This window comes from Ruditapes philippinarum, unplaced genomic scaffold, assembly GCF_026571515.1.
Source record: "Ruditapes philippinarum isolate M1 unplaced genomic scaffold, ASM2657151v2 ctg4_1_1_1_1, whole genome shotgun sequence".
In the NCBI taxonomy this organism is placed as follows: Eukaryota; Metazoa; Mollusca; class Bivalvia; order Venerida; family Veneridae; genus Ruditapes; species Ruditapes philippinarum.
In genome coordinates this window covers 99,259-122,506 of record NW_026858503.1, presented here as the reverse complement: position 1 = coordinate 122,506, position 23,248 = coordinate 99,259, and the positions used below count along the sequence as shown (strand labels likewise).

Below are 23,248 nucleotides of genomic sequence, written 5' to 3'. Positions count from 1 at the left end.
AATAACTCTAACTTTGATTCGGAATTTATTTGCATCGATCGCACACAATGTTCTCCAAGATGAGATTAATAGAACAGAAAGAATAATATGTTTGCTTATAATATAACACGGGTTTTCTATTCGTGCACAAACTAGAATCGTTAATTATAGTGCTATGATTTGTGTCATTATTTACCGTAGTCCATCTGAGAACGAGTTAACTTCTTGTAAAATGGTACGAGGATAAATGTAATAGAACTCAGTCATGCGTTTTCATATTAAATTAAATCTGGAAAATTTTCATATGTTCGGTGATCGTAAAATGTTTTCTACAATTTGAGCATAAGCTTACTGACCTAGAGCACCAGGGAATTTGTAAATTTGTAAATTTCACAGAATCGTTATTTTTAAGCATAATTTATGATTTTGTTCACTGTATCTAGAGAACAAAACATCTTTAACACACAAATACTGCAACATCATTTTTTTAGTGACTTGGTTTCTAATGAAATGTCTGTAATACAACATATTTAAATGTTCATATACTAAATCACTTGCATTTTATTTATTTCAAGCAATATTTTATAAGAATATCCAAATAAAATAATATGTGTTTGTTTTGAATGTTTTTACGACGATTTTATGGTCACTTGCGTACCGGAAAGCCGGTTAGGTGGATTGACCGCTGTGATTTGAACAACTATCTGTTCAACGGGATAGGCCTGTATAATAACGGCTTTAACAAGCTGAAAGTCTTGCATTCATAAGAAACTCTGCGAAATTAGTTTGTGGTACCCATGTGTTCCGGATGCTACGATCTATATAAAAAGATCACACAATCTTTTCCCTCTTTATCCCCTCATGGTAAATGTATCATCTTGAAAAAGATTTTATTTTATGATGTCTTCATTCGTGATTTAAAAGTGATTATTAATATTCACAAAATCTTACCCCGCAGACAAAGTGTAACCTCGGGACTTTTTTAACTAAATAATGGCATCGCAAACTACTGTAATAATTATATCGGTATATAAATGTACAATGACCACCAATAAATTACTAACAATTACATGTACCACCAAAATGGCTGCCACTTTTTTCAAGGGAGCTAATTATTGTAACAACCAGGAACTACCTTTACAACAGTTTTGTGACCTTGAACATAAATAAACAATCCAATCAGTTACATGAAAGTTTTAATTCTAAAATAAAATTTGATGATAAGTTTTCAGTAAAAAAAAATGCATATATTCAGACGATTCTTTAAAATTAAACGACAGTTGTTTATTCTCTACTTATTTCATTTTTATATATCAATCTTTCTGTTACTTTCTATGCAAAAACAATAAATGACAATAATTTAGATAACCTTTCTACTTCATTTTTGTATTGGAGTTAACATGATAAGTTCGACTTACTCGTTTTATGAAACACACACCACTAAATCACACTTGATTGAGGCGGAAAGACCTTCATTTCGTACCCATTCGGACTGAGAAACTATACGTGGAGGTAGAGGTCTCTAGAAAATGCTTTTAAATGGTGTTGTTGCTTTAAGAATACAAAATAATTACCACCAACTAGCTGCCACGTTTTTCAAGGGAGCTAAAAAATCAGGAACTACCTCTACAACAGTTTTATGTTTAAACTACAACAGTTTTATGACATTATACATAAATTAACAATCCTATCAGTTAACGTGAAAGTTTTCATTCTAAATCAAAATTTGATTATAGGTTGTCAGTCAACTAATTTTCATGTATCCATACGAGATTATTTTCATTGAGTTTCGAGTCTTTTTGCTGATCATGCAAGGTTTTTCATTCGAGTCATTTAAATGAAGTTGGTGTAAAAAGTAATTCCAACTTATGTCTTTTTGTTACTTAATGTTATCATATTGATAACACAGAAAACAAAACAAAAGCATAAAGTGACTGCCCAATAAAGTTCTGTAAACTTCAAAATAAAACAGAAGAAACAATTTTATGTGGACAACATAACTCTATTACAATACAACATTATTTATTCAAAGAGTAACAACAAATACAATGAAGAGATCAAATAAGATTTGGTTTCTTAGAAAATGCTATATCATGTTAATGAGTTAAATTCTATTCAGGTACTTTTTGTTCTACATTATTTATAGATTGAAAGTTGTCTCCTATTTTACTAAGGAGGACAAAGTTTTTAACACAGTTTTAAAAATATGTATATAAAAGAGTCTAAAATAGTGTTCATTTAGTTCGTATAAAAACATGTTTAAAACATTTATCGATATTCATCTATATAAGTGCTTTGATATAAACTATTACCAGTATATGACGTATTGATCTGCATGTTATTGATACCATGTATATAAATTACGTATATGGTTAAAAGTTAAACGGTTTTTGTTAAATCGTTGATCAACTTTTAAACCAAGTTATCTTAACATTGATAAAATAATTTGTATTAATCATAATTTTTATATTCTAAAAATATTTAAGTAGCAATTTAATTGAATAAAGAAAGAAATAATGCAAAATCATTAAGTTTATCTCATCATCAATTGCTTCTTTTTGTTTGTTTTGGGTTTAACGTCACATCGACACAGTATAGGTCATATCGCGACGTTCCAGCTTTACTGGTGGAGGAAGACCTCAGGTGCCCTTCCGTGCATTATTTCAGGCACGAACGGGCACCTGAGTAGAACCACCGACGTTCCGTAAGCTAGCTGGATAGCTTCCTCACATGAAAGAATCCAAAGTCCCTGTCGGGATTCGAACCCACAGCGGTGAGGGGCAAGTGGTTAGAAGTCAACGACCTTAACCACTCGGCCACGGACGCCCCCTATCAATTGTTTCAATGGCAGCAATGGCACCATAAATCCAGATATTCTAGAAGTTCAAGGATCTACAAAGAGAAAAATTGTGCCAACTAAGTCAGGATAACCGTACAGTCCGGAGGAAATTTTGTATACATTGCAATGAATTTTCAGTGTACGGAATGTTCAAATGTACAAAACGTGCCGTCTGAAAACTCATTAAAACATTTTTGTCCAAAACTAGGTTGTAGTCATTGTGCAATATATGTGATGATAAAAGTACAACAGCGATATTTAAATTGTAAAGGTAATCAGAAAATTTATATAGCAAAGCTTACATTTAGTTGATAAATTACTGGAACCAGAAAAAGATGAAGCAATTGCAAGGTTTGTCCACTTCAGTGCGATCGTCAGCTTAATACAAATTTCATTCTTATGATAAAAATAGATAGCACACGATCTTGATAATAATGACAAAATGATGTGTAAAATTCATTTTTAAGCATGACACAGGTATTAGTGTGTACCATCAACTTAACATTCTCAACAATTATATCAGATTTGTTTAATATTCTTAAAATATCATATGTTAACTACGAACTGTTTCATAATAAACACATGGAATGTCGTGCCGCGAACTCATGAGATTATTCGGAAGTGTAGAACACTGAGTGCATTAACTTGTACTAAACAACACCCACTATCAGAAAATTTAATATCTACACACAAATATGCACTAAATATCTAAGACAAAATAGAACGATGTAGTTATTCCAAAATTTAGTTATTCCAAACACGTTGTAAGCGGATATAATGTCGAATTTCACATCCTTTCAGGCAATGGATCTCGAACCCTTTCTACGACATCGACATTCTGATCCAATCGCGTGACAAAAGTGGGTTGAGCGAGGACATTTTCTGACCCAACAGCAAAAGTTTGTCTGATGCTTCCGTTGTCCATTGACATGTGCTATGCTTCCTAGAAGAAGCACTGATAGTAGCAGAATAAGTCCAAGTTTCGTCATTGTCGTGGTTCTTTTTACTACAAAATGAAATGTTGATAAAATAGATAACTTGAAGTAAGATAAATAAAAATAAAATACAGTTAATGAGTATCCGTAATGTTTTAAATTGAACACAATTTTTGCTGAATATGTGGTAATATCAGTGAATAAATCGAGCGTCAGATATGTTTTTTAAAAATTCATTTAAAAAAGAGCAAGCTTGTGGAAACGTTTTTCTTTAAAATATTTTCCATTTTATTTCTTTACTCAGGTAAAAGATAAAATAAAATACCGAAAACAAATTGATATCCAGATATCTAATATAGAAATGAAATGACAAACTTTTGTGAATGCTTCCTGATACAACAAGATCAATAAAAAGATTTTTACAGACCATCCAGGATAAAGTGTCAACTCGTCAAATAAATTCAGAATGTTTATACACGTTCGCTTTCTTGTGCTTTCTAAATATTTAGTAAAATATCATTTACAAGGGACTTTCTTGTATATCGGACATATAAATAATTATCATTGTTTAAAAAGCATTTACCGGGGTCGGTAGTTTCAGTGCCTGAAAGCGCGGATGGACCCCCATTAAGCCTTAAATACATACAAAAGCATTTATGAAAGCTGTTTATCTTGGATGAGTATTGTTATAAGTAAACAATACACAATGTCATTTCAACAATGAACAGCAAATGGGAAGTTCTGAGAATTGTTTTCTCTTTCGATATTTGTGGTGCTTTGTTTTTTCATGTATTCTTTTCTTGCGAATAAGTAAAATGATTTGAGTAAAACAATATCATTGCCATTATATATTATTTGTAATATGAAGAAATTCGATGCCATTAAAGATTTATATTTACATGTATATACATGTATATTAACAAGTAACTTTATTCAGTGTTCTAACAGAGCGTGATGTTTGAACATTGTCCGTTTTAGTTCGACAATAACCCATGTTTTAAGGAATGCCCTGCGTAATACCTGCTACTTATACTGACATGTTTGGCTATAAAAGTTTTTAAGCACTGGTAAACATTTACTGCCTTGATCAAGTTTTTTTTGTTGGTTATAAATCAATGCAAGCGAGATAATTATCTCATATAAATGGTCGTATTCGTTAAACTCTCTAGTTTTAAGAGATCAATCCTTAAATGATATGAATCTCATACAAAATCTTGGAGTTAAAATCACTTAAGGAAATTCCTTTTTAACATGACCTTATAATCATTTTTTTCTACGGTAAAACTTCATTTAAAAACAGTTTTTCTCGTAAATACCGGATGGCGAGCACTGACTGTATTTAAAAACAGTTATTAAATGTTTACATAGAAAACAGGCATGTCACCCAGACAATCCATACAACATTTTGCTATCACTTCGCGCGTGTGAACACTTCCCTGCCCCCCCCCCCCCCAAAAAAAAAAAATCGAACATTTTTTCTCTGAGAAGTAATAAAAGATAAGTTATGATGATTTTTACCAGAATATTTTAATCATATCACCATATATGTTCATGCTCAATATATCCGTTCCGCCGCCATATTTAGTTGTTTTATAAACTTTATATTAAGGTCTGAAAAATTAATATAAATTCAATTAAGCATCACAGAAATAGAACTTGTAATGCATTGTGTCCCTCATTTGAAATGGCTTGGGACAGCACACTCTCCATTTAGTCGCTCGTATACTTTTAAATAAATAACATTCTCATTAATAATTGTAAATGTTATCATAAATAATTTACATCATTTCAGCACTAGCCAATTAATAGTTTTTTTAAAATTGTATCATGATCACAATCACATCAGCTAATGGCGGCCACTTTAAACGGTATACATATTTAAAGTAAAGAGAATCTTGATAATTGAAAATTACATTAGCATTAAAAAAAGTCACATTTTAATGTGGTACTGTTCAGCACTTGGCAATATTGGCAATCAAATTATATCATGATCAATATCATATCATATCATCTACGTTTACCGATACGTCGGATGGGGCTAATTGCATCCACTTCAAATTAACGGTGTTATATCATGTTATACTTGCCGATATTCCGATCCTTATAATAAATATATTGACGAGTATATTTTCATTTTATATATATGGTATCAAAATTTGCAGAAATATATTGACTAACACAGTAAAATGAAATTTGATTATTTTCAAAACTTTGGTTACGTGTAAACAGCTGAGAGAAGAGAAAAAAAGTAATAGTGTTGTGCCTTTTTGTTTTTTGGAAACTTGAACTTTTTAATGGAATACCATGTAAATCGAAGTCCACATGGTGTTACGTCAGGTGCATGCAGTTCCACACACTTTCGTTGATCCCTACATGAGATGAACGCAACAGATACTTATAAATGGTCACATAACATTTCAGCAAAAGCATTAAAAAGCATACACAAATTTTCAACTTTTATTTTTCACTCTTCCGATCTATACACGAAATTTCTGATAATTATCAAATTTAGATTATGATTATACCATTGTATGTTCAATACATTTCTGCAAATTTTGATACCATATTGGAAACCAATTAAGTAACCAAGTTTACACTTACTTTTGCAACTGAGTATATTCATTAAAATGCAAGATACAAATACAAGTAACGTGGAGCACCAGTTTGTATTAACAATAAATTACAAATTACTAGGTAGTTGATATGTGATTCAATCCGAAAAGAAATATCATGAAAATAAAACAGTCAATATTTTTATATACTTTATTATAAAACAAACATTTATAACATATAATGTAAAATGAGCAAAAGACTGATATAAAGGTATATTCATTTCACATAAAAACAAAACAACAAATATATAAACAACTTTAAAAAAAAAAGTTATCACTGTAAAAAGGCGTTAAACCCGTTCAAATAAATAAATAAATCAATCAACCAACCAATCAATCAATCAATCAATGAATCAATCAATCAATCAATCAATCAATCAATCAACCAATCAATAAATAAATAGTACATCATGTAAAAAATGTCCAAGCAAGAAATAATTTCACATCATTACGTTGGACTGGAAACAACAAATATGTCTTTTTAATTAGATCAAATAGTAACGATACTATGTTTATATCACATAAAATAAATCTTCTAACGTATATTATAATATTTTACAGTAAATCATTTGTTGAAATTGAAAAAATGTTCCAGAAAGTGCAGTGTCATTTTCACTTCATATATTCACAGTATTACTGTAACTAAGACTGTAAATATGCATAGTTTACAGTTTTTACAAAAATATCTAAATTATAGATCATCGTCACTGAATTGATCTGGAACGTGTACCAATGTTTAAAAAGTTAACACAAAAAGTGTCAATAAATCACAGTAGGTTGGTTATCACAAAATGAATTAATACATCCTCCATCACCAGAATTCTTGATCATCACTGGCTTCAAGTGAAAGTTTTCGTTCCTTTTGCTGACTTAAAAACATGTCCAAAATTTCTGAAATTACTCGGTTACTTTTACATCTGCATCGGGATCCAATCTGTATGCACATTTTTCCGCTTGGACATTTTATGTACCGACAACAGTTCGTGTGTGGCCGTGCAGAGATTTCTAATAGCATTTGTAGCACTATAAGGCATGTCAGTATGAAGACTGCGTTTCTAGACTGCATCACAAGGTTTTTTCTTCAAACTGAAAGGAAGTAAAACAACAATATTAAATATTTAAAAAAAATTCTGATAGTTAAGGAATTCAAATAGAAAGTAATTGTCCACTAGTTGCAAAATAGAAAAATAAACAACATTGAATGATATTCTTTTCATTTCGGCTCCTAAAAAGATGATATGTTCTTTACATTAGATCGCTAACTGAAATTAAATTTATAAGGAAAATCTTTAAACTTATTAATTGCATATAATGTTACCTTGGTGGATATTGAACAATGTTCTAAACTTTCTCCTGTTAAGTTGTGTTTATGTTAGTGTAAAGAAATGAATATGAGACCGTAAGACAAACTTGCACACTTATATGCTTTTTATTATATCCGGTAAATATAGATAAACCTCTTGACATAGGATGTTGATTGCAAATTGCTCTTATCAAGGGATAATGCCTAACCAGCCAATCATCTATAAGATCGTTAGAAACGTATTTGACACGTCACAGAAATTGTATTGATATTTACGTTCCGCATGAATACCGCGCCTAATTGACCAATGTTGTCAATAAAACATATCGCTGAAAGATCACGTAAGAACAATTTAGAATGAACGCATTTTGTGGCAGTATAAGGGTTGGTTTATTAGTCTCCAACAGGCTAGTGTCAAATTTAAACACATATACACGCACGCACACACACGCACACATACGCACACGCGCCCCCGCGCACACACACATAACAACAACAACCATCGGTACCATTCTGATGTAAGTATATTTCTAATAATTAGGTAATGTTATTCATCACATATATTAAAGAATTGCACAAATCACGAGAAATAGCTTATAACTCTGCTTGCAATTTTTGTTAGCTTTATATATTTAAGAAATAACACCGCTCAGACCGATATTATTTCGATTCTAACACGATAAAATAAGGAAGACCACTAATGTTATTTTTAAGCGGAAATAACTTCGATCAAATGTTATCGTTAAGAACGACATTATTGTTGTGTATGCATGTTTGTGGTGATGTTTAGTTGTTTCAATTTGATTTTTTTTCTAGTTTGGGTGGTTCAAGTTTTCCTACTTGAATACTATTAAATCAACGTAAATATTTGTCGTCTGCTTTTCCAAATGTGTGTCTTTTTGCGTCTTATCTGTGATATGCAGGCTTCATAACCTTTGATCCTCTTTCAAAATTACATTTTTGTTTAGTTCCGCCCAAGGTTTCCTCGTTAAGAGCATATGCATTTTTTTACTTGGAGTCCATACGCCGCTTTTCATGGAATGACACGACGTGTCGCATTTAATGTTCAACGATAACAGCCGTATGAACACATCTGTGGATGTTCATAGTTTCACCATTCTTTATGTTTTAATGTTGAATTCTGGTTAAGCCGGTGATGGGGTCAGGGGCAATGGCTTACAGTTACCACTACCGTCCAACAAGCCGTGCCTGTAACATTTTCGGTTTCGGGCGACCTTTAAGGATTCTGTTTTTCTCCATTCTTAAACGACGTTAAAATATTTCAATATTGTGTAAAATATAGAATAAATCATTATTCTAATAGTATATGCAAGTAAAATAGCAACAAGTTATGTTATTAAACGAAAGTGAAGTAAAACAACTTTTTCCCGTTTAAGCTCGACTTTTTTTAGGAATAGGGAGAGCTGTTGTATACACGGCGTCAGTGACGCTGTCCTACTGATTGCTCTTGTTAAACGTTTATTTCTGCATTAGCGTGTACGGATGGTAACCAAAACAAATGTATTAATACAGAGAATTACGAAGCCCTTTATACGCTTGGAAAATGATAAGTAGCGGAAAAAATGTATGTATTCTATTTGCGATTGATATCAGTGCATAGATTGTTCAAATGTAAATAGCGTGTTTGCCATCTCGACAACTTACAAAGTTGCAACGGAAACGAAGTAAGATGCTGGATGAAAACGTGTTTTCAAATGATAGAAGAAAGTTTGCCAAAGACAAAACATATTTTTGCGTGATCAAATATTTGCGAATAATTTCACTTCGCAAAAATCGCAAATATTTCCAAGTCGCAAAATTAACCTCTTATACAGTATTTAGGGTCAATGTATCTAGAAATTCATAAAAGTAATTTTACACACTAAATTAAGATCAACAGCAATGCCGATGTTAGGTTTTTTTTTGTTGTAATAAGCATAGCAAATGTTAAAGGACGACGAAGGCCCTGAAGATGGTTTTGTTGTTTTCCCGCCGAGGTAGTTAGAAATTTATTTTCTATAAAGTCTTAGTTAAAAATTTCAATAAGAACTGATGCATATATTTTAATGATAACAAATAATGTGGACAAGTATTTGCAGTACATATTTTACATAGTGTTCGGTGTTTGAAAATTGTTTAAGAAGTATAAACATATACATATATAAAATTTCACTTAAGTGCGGTAACAAACTAAATTACAACGTACAGGATCTTAAATAGAGAACAGCATTTAAAAATATTTATATTTAAAACTTGTTTTATACTAGGTCAGGTCTGTTGCAGGGAATAAATGTAAATTAAATAAAAGACATGAAAGATACCACAAAATATGATATTCCAGGCCAAGTTCATGTTGTCTATCAATGGGTTAATATTCAAGACATCGTGTTTGTTCCACCAATACCATGATTGTTCCTTCATTTGAATTATTGATGCTTAATTGTGCATGCATACAATATCCAGAATGTTTACTTTATATATGTCATTACAAAATTAAAAAAAAAATCAAAACAAAACACACTTGATTCACTTGAGGAGTTAATATCAATTTATTTAATTGTACATTGCCTGATCCTACTTTCTCAAGCTTCTCATTATATACTTAACATTTTTGTTCAAGAAATCAACCGCGACAAGTCAATCATCGGATAGAAAGTCTATTCCTGTCAAGAACGGATCGTGTTTGTCATCTCCAGTCTTCCTCAAATCAATAGAAGCAACAGAAGTTATTGTCATCGGCCTAATGATGTTAACGTAATGATGTTTTAATGCGAGCTGTCCCGGAACATATTCAGTAACTGGAAATGGCGGCAACTTTAATGTTTTGTCAAAATGAAAAGAAACGCTGACCGTCTCTATGTCTTGAAATACCTCATTCACGTTTCTGTATAGAGTAGTGGCATCATTTTCCATTTTCTTTTCTACAATAAATTGTTGCACTAAACTTCCATTTCTATAAACGCTATCAATTGTTTCCAAACAAATTGTTACACCAGATAAGTAGTTCTCTGTTTGCGATTGTTTTATTGTACGTTTTTTAAGTGTTTCTTCCTGAAAAGATTTCGCTCTTTTAGCGATTGAAACTTCCAAATCGACAAACATTCGAATTACTTCATCTCGCACTTGGTTAATTGTTTCTGGAATTTTATTCACGTCTTCATCTATTTTTTTTGAAGACATGATTTGTTTAATGATGCCCTCAGCCATTTCTTTAGAAGCCAGCAATTTTTCCTTTACCAATGAATTTGGAGACATCATTTTGATAGCAGGCTTCTGAACTTCTACAACACTGTCACATTTACGATGATCAACTATAGCGCAGATACTACAACAGAGCTGATTGTCATCTTCGCAAAAGAATTTTATAATCTTTTTATGTTGATAACATCGGATTATTACATGCTTTTCGGTGGTTTATAGAAATATATCAGTGATATTAAACTGGTAATTTCACTGTTTGAAATAGTGAAATTACCACTTTGATAATTTCACTGTTTTGAATTTAAGCCCCTTACGTTATTTCAGTGAAATACCAGCGTGCACAGTACTGGGTACAAACTCAATGACGTGACGTCGTAAATGACGTCACGTTGTATTATCATTTGGCGCGCTTTTCATTCAGTATTAGGTTTAATGTCTTTAAAAAAAAAACCGTTTCTTTGCATGAAATAAAAAGAAAATTTGTTTAGTTTAGTGTAAGATTGAAATATATTTCACCTTGTGAACACCAAAACTCATATTTCACTCGTGGCTGCGCCACTCGTGAAATATACCTTTTGGTGCTCACTCGGTGAAATATATTCCGATCTTACACTGAACTAAACAAATATCCTCTATGTAATCCTTTCATATCAAACGAGTCTTGTTTCGTTACAGCTTCATTTGCACTCACTAATTTGTGAGTTCTGGGGGTAGCAATTATCTGATTATTCTTATTTAAACACGACTGACACAATCTATTCTGGGTACGATTTCGAACATCATCGTCCTCTTGTAACATACTCAATTTTTCCGCCGTTTTGTTTAACGATATTGTTTATCGCTGTTTTATAATTTACAGTTATTTAAAGTTCTCTAGACCATTATTCAGCAAAACAATATCTCGACACACCGCGGCTTCACATGTCAATAAATCTGAATAGGCCTTAAAACTGACTTTAAAAAGTACATTGTTGATAATATCCTAGTATCAGTCCTCTGTTTTCTGTCGTATGTTTACAGTTCGTTGCTCCAATGAATATCCGGAACACGGAAGTTAATTTAGACAATATCTAAAAATAACTGTTAATGATTATATGAATTTAAAAAAATAATTTTTGTAGGCATAAAAATGCCTATAATCTCAATTATATAAAAATATAATAAATTAACATCAGCTCCTGTACTGACATACACATCTATGTAAACATGCATGCATGCACGCATTCAATACACACACTTACAAATAACGTCCTATATTTTGATTAAATGGACATAAATCAAACCTTGTTACAGGTCAAGCATTATTATCCCTATTTATATGCCAAAAACTTTCGGTTTATAATATTATGCACCTGGTCGTCCGCCCGTCCTTTAGTAGGTTTCGAGTCCGGTCTGTTTCTTGTGAACCGGCGGAAGGAAGTTGAAACTACTTGACAGAATTGTTAAGCATAACGTGACAATGTTCAGAGAGCTGGTTTGACATTCCTCTGCTCAAGGTCAGGGTTACACGTAGTCATTTTGTATAAATTTTAAAAATTGGTGTATGTTTTGAACCAATAGAAAGAAATTAAATATTCTTGGCAGAAATATTACTCATAATAAGATGATGTGCAGAACATAAGTTTGTTTGGGATTCCTGAGATCAAAATTGCCCCGCTCCGGGGATCACTTGATTTATATAGACTTATATAGGAAAACACATTTAAGTTTTTTTTTGTGTGAAACTACAATGACTAGAGCACAGGTAGTTAGCATGAAGTATTGTCTTATTGACCTTAACAAAACTGGTATAAATCATGCCCCTTGGGTCCCACACCAGGAGTCACTTTATATAGACTAATACAGTACTTAGCGTAGATATTTGGCATGCAACATCACTCTGTGGACCACAAAATTACTGGTATCCACCATGCTTCTTGGGTCAATATGACAATATGATTTTTTTTGTGAAGCTACAATGCCTGGAGTTTGTATATTTGACATGTAGCATTGCCTTGTTGACTGCTACAAAACTGAAGAAAACACATGTCAGTCTTATTTTATGAAACTACAATGTCAAGAGCTAAGATATTTAGCTTGTAGCAAAACTGATATTAATTATGCCCCTGATGGTCAATATTGGCCCGCCCTGGGTTGATTGTTTTACATAAACATATAAAGGAATATAATTTATTTTTAATTGTGTGAAACTACAAAACCCACAGCTTTGCATGTAGATTTCTCCAAAAATATATTAATCACGATCCTCGGGACAGAACAGGTCGTGCCACGGGAGTCGCTTGCTTTATGCAGACTGATGTATAAGAAAACACATATTTTTGTGGGGAAATAATATGCCTCTATATTTGGCATATAGCATTACCTAGTAGACCTCTAGAAAAGTTTTATGGGTAATGCACCTTTGAGGTCATTATAAGGATATTTAAGATAAAACATTTTTCAGACAATTTTCCTGATTTGCCTCTATCCTTAATGAAAGATTATTTTCGATTATCCAAAGGACTTCACATTTCGGCGTATATTGTCCCGACTTGCCGTGCTCTTGTTAAGATATGGTAGGTTATAACTAATAAATGTTGTATGATGAAGGCATTATTTGTTTCTCAGAACATGAATAGTGTATGCAACAAACTATAACTCAACTTTATCAGGCAATCAGCATCTAGATATGAATACAATGGCACACTGACCAAAATGTCTGAAACAGCATGAGAGTACACTTCTTAATGCATTTGTTAAACGATAAACTTTTATATGCAATGCGTAATATAAATATGTATGTATGTAGTTTATATTTAAAGAGAGTCCATCCGTCCGTGAAGGCACAAAAACAGCTTTTGTTGTCAAGTACGGGCCTGGCCTGGGCATGTTACCAGTCATGCTCTTAAAGAGTTATTTTTGAAGCGCAAATTGGTTAATAATTTACCTCAATGCCATTCCAATAGAGTATAAGCCACAGATAGGAATTTTTGAGCAAAAATAAGGTTACTGTACAGCGGTCAATGAAAACCTAAATGTTTACAAATAAGGAATAAGACTTGTACATTACAACTAACTCCCGGTACTCGTGATCACATATGTTCGTACATAAAGTGACTTGGTTATCAATGTAACATTTGCAAGGAATGTACGAGTTTCGAACGTATCTTCACAATATTTTTTGTCAAGTTAATAGGGATGTTAGTCATTGAAACATTTGCGAATAAAACCCTTTTGCGTTAATGAATATGTTTTATTGTTGTTATCGTGTAACCGTTTATTATGAAAGCAAATGCACAAATAACATTGACTGAATAAACTTTAGACTGCAAATCTTCATTTAAAATCTTACAAAATAGTTGAAAATACTAATTAATAATGTTTTAAATTTGTGAGAAGAAATACAGAAACAGTAAACATAAGCATAATTTCCTGGATAAAGTGAAACGATCAGGAAAACAATACTAATATCACAAGAGATGATTCTCAGATGCTCACTTTTGCAAACAATTACTGACCGATAATTGGTTTACAAATACTACTCATCCAAGATAAACAACTACAACAATAAAAAAAACAGTATTCAGCAAATCTTTCTTTTTTATTCACAATTTGACATTTTATCCTGCATAATCTGTAGAAATGCTTTATCATCAATTAGATATCGTTTTTGAAGTAACGACTTTTAGGCAGACCCTCTGCTCGGCATCAACAATCCTTATCAGAACTTCCTCCTTTTGCTCTTTTCTCAGGAAACTGTACATTTAGGTGTCTGTTGACTGCTTCAGTGACCTATATCTGGCTCAACTCATATATTTGGCTAATACTCTGTGGAAAATGGATACAGGTAAACAGATGAGGTTTTACGCACGCGTAAAATGGCTGTGCATTGCATATTTAGAGAAGAACCGAATAAAAAGCTATCTAGATGAATGTCTGTTTATGTAGCGTGTACCGAGCTGTTGATTATTTACTCTATTGCTACAAAATAAAATCACAATTAATGTTCTCAAATAATCTTGACATTCTTAAATGCAAATAAATATAATTTTTCTCGGGAAAATTATCCTTATTATTCTTATGATTGGAAAATAACTATAAAAAATATCATTCAAAAATGTATATTCCAAAATAATCAATTTATTTTCTCAAAAACAATTTTCAAACAAATATCAGTCGGACGCTAAACCTATCCTTCATTCCTCTACTTTTACATTTTTACAATCTCTTATCCTATATTTCTAAAAATACAATACTTCGAACATTAATAAATTGTTCCTTATAAATCATTTGTCATATAAATATAGCATCCTTAGTTCCAGATATCTGAGATTTCTGTGTACGAGTTCTAGCAACTATAATATTTAAATTCAATCTCATCATCCGTTGGCCCGAGAGGTCTTACTGAAACAATAGAACATTTCAGTACCAGATATCTGAGATTTCTGTATACAAGAAAATGTTACTATCATTACGATCCGACTCTTACAAGGAAATAACCAAACAAAGTTAAAATATCTATTCTCCAAAAATACTTCAACTAAAACATTTATCCAGAGGTTTGACAGAAATAGTAAAACGTCCTTACTAAGTTAGTGTCAGATATCTGCGATTTCTGTACACTAGTATGTACTTACTACGTCGTTCCCTTCTATACACAGAAAGGGTAGACAATAAAGTTACCCATAAAGTACGTTTCCGTCACAGTTAGGTCTGAACAGCTGACAAAAATTCCATTATGTTCGTACTTGTAGTAATCGTTTGATACTTTTAATACGTTTTGACAGGACGGGTACACATTAAAAGTCAATATGATATTGTTCCAGTAATTCGACACCATGAGTCTTATTTGCATAGACATTGCTGACTCGCTCGTAATATTTGTCCTAATGCCTTGAACAGTAATTAATCATTTCATGAGTAAGTGATATATGATATAAACTTTAAATATGCAAATGACCAACAATAAACCTTAAATTTGAGCTTAAACATAGTGCATAAGACATTAATAACCAAAATTAAAAGCACACGTGTGACCTCGGCTTATCTGGCGCACAGAACTATTAAAATAACCTCAAAAGAAAAATACAAAACTTCGAAAGACATGTATACATTTATAGTTCTTCAAAACGAACTTGTTTCCTTATTTCGAACAGGATGTTTCATTACAATTCAATCGATCCTTTTTACAGTTCCCCTTTAGATGGAGACAATGTGTTTACCCATGGTTTAATCTTAGCCTGGATTTACGGTTGTAAATCCCTGGATTTACGGTTGTAAATCTCGGTTGTAAGTCTATTATTTGTATACAAAGATAATAAAACATTATATTTCCATTTTAGGAAAATATAATAAAATTTTGTTGCAAAAAAGCAATAAAATTTAGAATTGGTCCTCTTCGCAAAGCTGATGTATGTGAATGTTTTTATGCACTTGTATTTTTATTGACGACTCACAAAATAAATCGCGTCATTCCGCAATAAATCATGCGTCTTGTTCAAAATCAAATAAGACGGTCCGTACTTGACAACGAATGCTGCATTTTATGCCGTAACGGGCACATTGAAATTACAGTGAAACCTGTCTCATTCATACTCGCCCGGACCAGTATATAGTATTTGCCCTGGTCTCGAACTGTCTGTTTAAAGCGTAAGACATGTTTGTTACACTCCCAGGTTTTGTTTTGTGTGAATTGACATGGATATAATTCACTTTACAGTCACTATGATACAATTGTTAAGACTAAGTTTATCTATATTAAGAGGAAGGTGCTGTCGCTCAGAACGAGGAAACGTTCCAGATGTTTTAAATACATGCAATCGAGGAGGAATTAATACTAGTATGGAGTAACACATTATGTGTGGCCAATTTTGCTCAAATGGCAATGATTAATACCAGTTATTATTTTGTGGTCCACAAAATGCTGTTACATGCCAAATATTTCAGCCGTTGGCATCGTAGTTTCACACATAAGTCTCAAATGTGTTTTTCTATATAAATATATAATAAATCAAGTGGGGATGGGGCCAATGTTAAACCAAGGGACATGTTTCATACTACTTTTGTTAAGGTCAATAAAACAATGCTACATGCTAAATATCTAAGCTCTAGACATTTTGGTTTCACACCACGAAACTTAAATTTATGTTCCTTTTTAAGTCTATATAAGTCAAGTAATCCCCGGCGCGGGGCTAATTTTGATCTCAGGAAGCACGAAACCGTGTTCCACAGTCTCGTTATAGGTAATATTTTTGCCAAAGAGTTGAATTTTTTTCTATTGGTTTAAAAGATACAAAGCGGACACCAAATTTTGGAGAAAAAAACAGGCTCATAATAATGACAGCTCTAGTAGTATGTACAGACAAAACGAAAGGTGACGAACAAGAACGTATTGATACCATGATACCGGGTATAATGAAAGATGGTGAGCCTAGTATTACTTCACTCGTCGAGGTTATGGACAGATAAAATGTCTGACGTCAAAAGATTACAGTTTTGAGTTTTGAATATATAACGGATCAATTTGTACAGGATCACAGGATTTTGATATTCTGTCAATAATAACATTTAAAAGTAACTATGTATCCTCTTCTAAATAATAAACGCAAGGAATGCAATGGTCGGGTAGTCTTTCTGCTTTTAAAACTGATCTGGTAGATGGGATTTTGATAACGTGTATGGACAGGTGTGAAAAAAAATACTATAAGCCATGTATGACTCAGAGGAATTGAAAACTGGTACAGAACGAAGATGCAAATAAACATTTTAAATAAAGACATACAGAATTGTGAGAAAATTAGAAAAATATAATGCTAAATTGAAAAATATAATTGTACAAAAAGGTCGCACTCTGAAATGGAATGAATATCAGATTGAGGTTTACAAAATGCGTCTACTTGTACTGAGGTACATTAAAGTAAATCGAACGTAATGGGCTTTTTTCACAATTTTGTTTAAGTATGTATATAAATATTATTTACATGTTTTGATAATTGTAAAGAGTATTTATCAGTTACTAAAAGCAACCTCTGTAGGAGCACATTTCTCTCGGAGCACAAGGTGTTACCGATGTGCTCGTAAACATTCATATTTGCGACAAATTGGAAATGGGACAGATGTGTTCGACACACCATAGAAAGGACACTCGAAGCACATTTGCCTCACAGTCTTCCATAAAATTCTAAAAAGGCAATAATTATGCCCGTTCGTATACCGGCTACCAGTCATTGTTTCGCGTTTTCTGTACTTAAAAAACTGTTTAGGTCAATTTCGGTCAATCAAATACTTTCTGTCTCAACATGGGAGTCATTTAATAACTTAAAGAATATCCCTGTTCTACATGTCACAATGAAACTTTCTACCAGTGCAGTATTCATAACCCAAACACATATGCATCGAGTCCATTCTTATCGTTATTAATCGTGACACTTTTCTTTCCTATGCTTTATGTTTTATAAATGAATTAAACATATTCTAAGCAAAAACAAGGTAGTATCTACGGTGGCAAAAAGGGGACATAGGATTTTCCTATTTATTACGTGCGCACGCGATAGCTATTACGTTTAAAAGTGATAGTCATTGCGTGCGCACGCGATAAATATTTCGTGCGCTGGCGGATAGATATTCCGCGTTTGGACGCTGGACGGCCTTTCTGACATAAACAGTTCGAAGCCCCGATTGAGTGTCGACCTACATCGGTCAGGGGCAAGTGGATTTGAAATTACTCGGCCACGGAGGCCCCTAAATGATCTAAGGAAGAAAATGAGAAGACCAGCCCATACGTATTTTTTTCAGATCCGCCATTAAGAATCGAGCGAGACGCGACATTCCGACGAGACACAAAGCGAGGCAGGATATTGTAACACGATGTTTCGCAATGTCGAAGTATACCGTACCACGAGATTTCACGGTGCAATATCATGCCTCGCTTCATGTTTTGCCGGAATTTTGCTTTTCGGTAAAATATCGCTTCGTGCTTCTCAAAGGCCTGACTATAGTAAAGGAACCAGAGCGGACCCATCTGGCCTTGTCGCTTAATGGCGGACATGTTTTTGGATTCTATTTTTTCACTCTGCATTTTATATCAATTTTATCATAACTCTTTAAAATGAGATAAGGATTTGTTCTCTAAAATGGGTCTAGCTATGTTTTGAAGCACTTTGAAAAATGTCAGTTTTATATAGAATATAAAGGGACTACTATTTTAGCAGAATATGGCCTGAAATGATTTTCTCATCTATTTTAAATATCAGGAAATTCAGACATTGCTTCGGGGCTTTCACATTTAGAAGTGACTAAAAAGTCATATAACAAAATGAACTCAAATGATTGGAATTGTTAAGTATATTCTTTAGGAGTATTTGAAAATGAATTTCACTTTCTACTAGTCTCTCCAGTATATGCAGATTTAATATCAAACTATATTGCTAAGAAATATTTTACTTCTGCAACAGTTCACAAATTGAATATATTATTATCGTGTAAAAATGAAAATGTTAAAAAAAGTCTTGCCAATTATGTATATCATGCAGCAATTTGAAAAAAAGATCATTATGCAGTTTTGATCAAGATACGTCTATATTTTACCTTCATTAATGTAATTTGTGTGAATTGTTATAATGTATTGATGAGTGTGGGCTGGTGGCCTAAATCAATAAATTTGGTTCTGCTCTGTTGTCTCGTCGACGTACAAGATGAAGAACACAGGTGAAGCATAGTCAACATATTTTTACCGAGTTATAGTTCAGTAAGGTATATAGCATCATAACAACAATCTTCCAATTTTCCAATTCTGTGTAAAAGTCAATGTCAAAAATGGTAACAACTATCTTATATTTTATGATTCTCTACAAAGGTAGTTACAAAAGAATATTATTAGCAAATTTCTAAGTAAGAATAAAACTCAAATAGTTAAATGAGAAGGGTCGTCCATGACCAAGTGGTAAACGTCGTTGACTTCAAACCACTTGCCACTAAGTAGGTTAGGGCCTCGCAAGCACTTTTGGATTATACATGTGAGAAAGCTATTCAGCTGGCTAACGATACGATGGTGGTTCTACATAGTTGCCCGTTTGTTACCGTCTGTTATGAGGTATTTCCTAAATTTGAATTTAAATTAATGTCCACTGAGAAAAAAGCAATGCTGGAATTATTTTAGTTGTCCAGTGCGCAATTTTAAACAAAGACATACTCGTATGTCTTAAATATGTATATAATGCTGTGGCACAGAGGTGTCATTTGTTCATTATCTAATTCGTGCACACGAGATCCTATGACGTGCACAAGAGTTACTAAGTCATGCGCATGATATAAAGTCGCACAAGAATATTAACTCGTGCACACAAGTTACTATGTCGTTATTGTTACAATGCAAGTAGACATCACCAGCACATTGTGAATGTGTCAGAGTCTTTTCAAGTTCACTACCTGGAATGGCAAAATCACATTGGATAAAAGAATTGTATCTCAATCTGTTGTTGTGAGCTGAAAATTGCTATACTCCAAATAGAAAGCGTGATCAAACATAAGTAATTATGTTTTTAAAGATCTGAATTACAATTTGTTTACGAGTCTAGCCAGTAAATTCATGACTGTTTCGAGTATCTATTTCGAGTACCTATCGTAAAAGTCGAACAGGGTATGTTTGCGCTTATCAAACCAACGAAAATCGTTATAGACATACAGCCCATGCTGGTATACAAGTCTATGACTAGTAGACATTATTAGCCGCCGGTAGAAACCGGCGACTATACTTGTAACAGTTTAATTTTATATCTATGGTAGGAGAAGGCCTTAAAATTTGAGTATAAAAGCAAATCAAATATTGAACAATTTAGGACCACTATTATTTTTCATAATCTTAAAAAAATAAACATAAAACAACGTTGCTCAATTAAATGAAATATACAAATGTTGACATCTTGAAAAGCAACATTACAATGTTCATAAAATGAATTAATAATGTATCCCTATGGACCAGTCATTGAATTTAGGAATACTTTTACTTTTTTTCTAAGTGTCAAGCGTTGCTATTTTATGAAAGGTAAATCATGAATGATATTTGAAATGACACTTTTAAATTATTTGGTTGTTTATATATATACTTCCGGTCAATGGCGGGTAGAAGCACGAAGTTTGTAAACAAAGAATATATATGATTAAAATTAAGCCAAATCCCATAGCAAGTCTGCAATTATTAGAAAATGAATCATGAAACATGTCTTAGCGAAACATGAAACATGTCAATAGACGAATCTGATAGTGAGCAATCTGTGAAAAATATTTTTTCTGTAAGTACACAAAACCGGTTTGATGAGCGCCATGACAGTCATGAACGACAGTATGTAAACCCAAATCGTAAGAAGAAAAAAGGCAGTCAAGGAAGTATTGAAATTGATGCATTTGTTGATCTAAGTACGGAATATATATGTACTATAATATGTGAATTTTAATCCTCCGTTTCAATGGTGTAATTATAATGATTTTACTTGTAATTATGATATTAACATATACAAAGTCTCTTATAACTCTGTAGAGAGTGACAATGTCTTCTTTTTAATTATGCTTTTTATGTGTGATATGTTGTATATACTGTATCACATTGATGAGACTATAATAAAGAATAAAATAAAATAAATATTATGATCTACATGTAATTGAACTTAATTAATTTCTATATTCAGTAACAATGCCTTTCAGTTTCATAGTGTCCCATAATCTAAACCAGAGAAAAATTAAATTTGTTTTATTACGCTAGCTCTCTATTGGAGTAATGCCAATTTAATAAAAACAAACTTTTGATAAGTTCAAAGTTGATAAAATAAGTTTTGCAGTCAAGTTTATGAGCATATGGCTGTTTTGAGATAAGCGACGCCATTATGTATGGGTTAGAGTTCGTATTAAGACGACCGTAACTGCAAATCGGCTCTTACAACTCGATATCAGATAAAAATATAGAAAGTGTCACCTCTTTAATTAAGCATAACATTATTTTTCCACAGCAATCACGTACAAACAAGGATGGAGTCCAATTACTTAATCTGTCATGTAAAACAATGAGTTTTCAACAATACCTAGGATTGTTAATGCAATTCATTCCTGTCATATGAAACAAAATAATGTTTTGCTTACTTTTTCCAGAAAATATAAACAGTCAGCAATTAATAATTAACATTTTTCTTAGAGTTAAAAGGCACAGGTGCTCGTCCAGTCTGGGTGCCCATATAAAAAAAAAATGAAGTTTAAAAAAAAAAAATGAAAAAAATAATTTGAAAAAAAAAAACATCATAATAACTATTTCTGGTTGAGTGTAAGAAAAAAAAAATTTGAAAAATTTTTTTTTTTCCTATATACCATTACTACGAAAAGGTCACCTAGTCGCCGTAACGCTATGGAGCTTTACTAGGACACGCTGTGGAACAACCACAATGTCGAGTTCTGCAACAATACAAGCTATTTTGCTACTCTTTACACATCATGCATTTAGAAAATTGTTAACATTCTTATTGTACCTTACATACAATCTTATATAACTTACATTTTAACTCGGACACTCCAATTTGTTAAAATCTTGCAAAATTCCGTTGATGGTCGGCCATTTTGTCAAAAACGAAAGTACAAAACATACATCGTACTGTTTCGCTTTCCTGGTTTCCTACGACTACGTGCGATGAACAGTACACAACGGTAACCATCAATTTATTGGTTACTGTTGTCTATTGTTCAGCGAACGTATTCGTAGGGGACCAGAACAGCGAAACAGTACGGTGTATGTTTTGAACTTTCGAATTCGACAAAATGGCCGACAATCACTGTCATTTTTTAGAGAAAGTAACGTGTATATATTTTGGAGCAATTTTTATCGGGTGGAAGCGGGCGGGCGTGTGAGCCCTTAGGGAGTTTTGTGTCGGATGAAATTATGATCAACCTTCGCCTTACTTCTACGAAGGTAAGTCTAGCTTAATCATTAAATTTCATCCAACATATAAACTCCCTTAAGGGCCCCACAGATTGTTTAGAGCAAATTGCTACGAAATATTCAAATTCCACTCAAAATAATTATATAATAATTATTATACATGTACTTATATGTACTATGACAAACAAAACCCAAATAAACATTCCAACGACATATTATTATTTTATTTATTTTATATATTTCATCATTTAATAATACTCATTTGTAATTCATTAGTAGTATCTTTTGAGAATGTTTTGTTGTAAAATTTTTCAAAAGTACTTGAATTGTTCCAGCCTGCCGCATAAAGGAACACCTTTGTATAATGCATAAGAAGTACTGGCATGTCTTGTACTATGTGGTTTAAAGTATTCCTGAATTCCGGCTTTTAACATTGTAATTTTGATCCATCTGCCGACAGTTTGTTTTGAAACTGAACCATGT

The 23,248-nt window shown here is 32.6% G+C and overlaps 2 long non-coding RNA genes across 2 annotated transcripts; both read right to left on the bottom strand.

Annotated features, from left to right (window-relative positions):
* Positions 1 to 2,534: 2,534 nt before the first annotated feature.
* Positions 2,535 to 5,175, bottom strand: LOC132753374 (uncharacterized). The gene is made up of 2 exons (XR_009628948.1): positions 4,079 to 5,175; positions 2,535 to 3,824 (listed from the first exon to the last, which is right to left on the bottom strand). It is a non-coding gene; the product is annotated as an uncharacterized LOC132753374 (long non-coding RNA).
* Positions 5,176 to 6,501: 1,326 nt separating this feature from the next.
* On the bottom strand, positions 6,502 to 8,106 carry LOC132753373 (uncharacterized). Its single transcript, XR_009628947.1, has 2 exons — positions 7,684 to 8,106; positions 6,502 to 7,451 (listed from the first exon to the last, which is right to left on the bottom strand). It is a non-coding gene; the product is annotated as an uncharacterized LOC132753373 (long non-coding RNA).
* Positions 8,107 to 23,248: the final 15,142 nt, after the last annotated feature.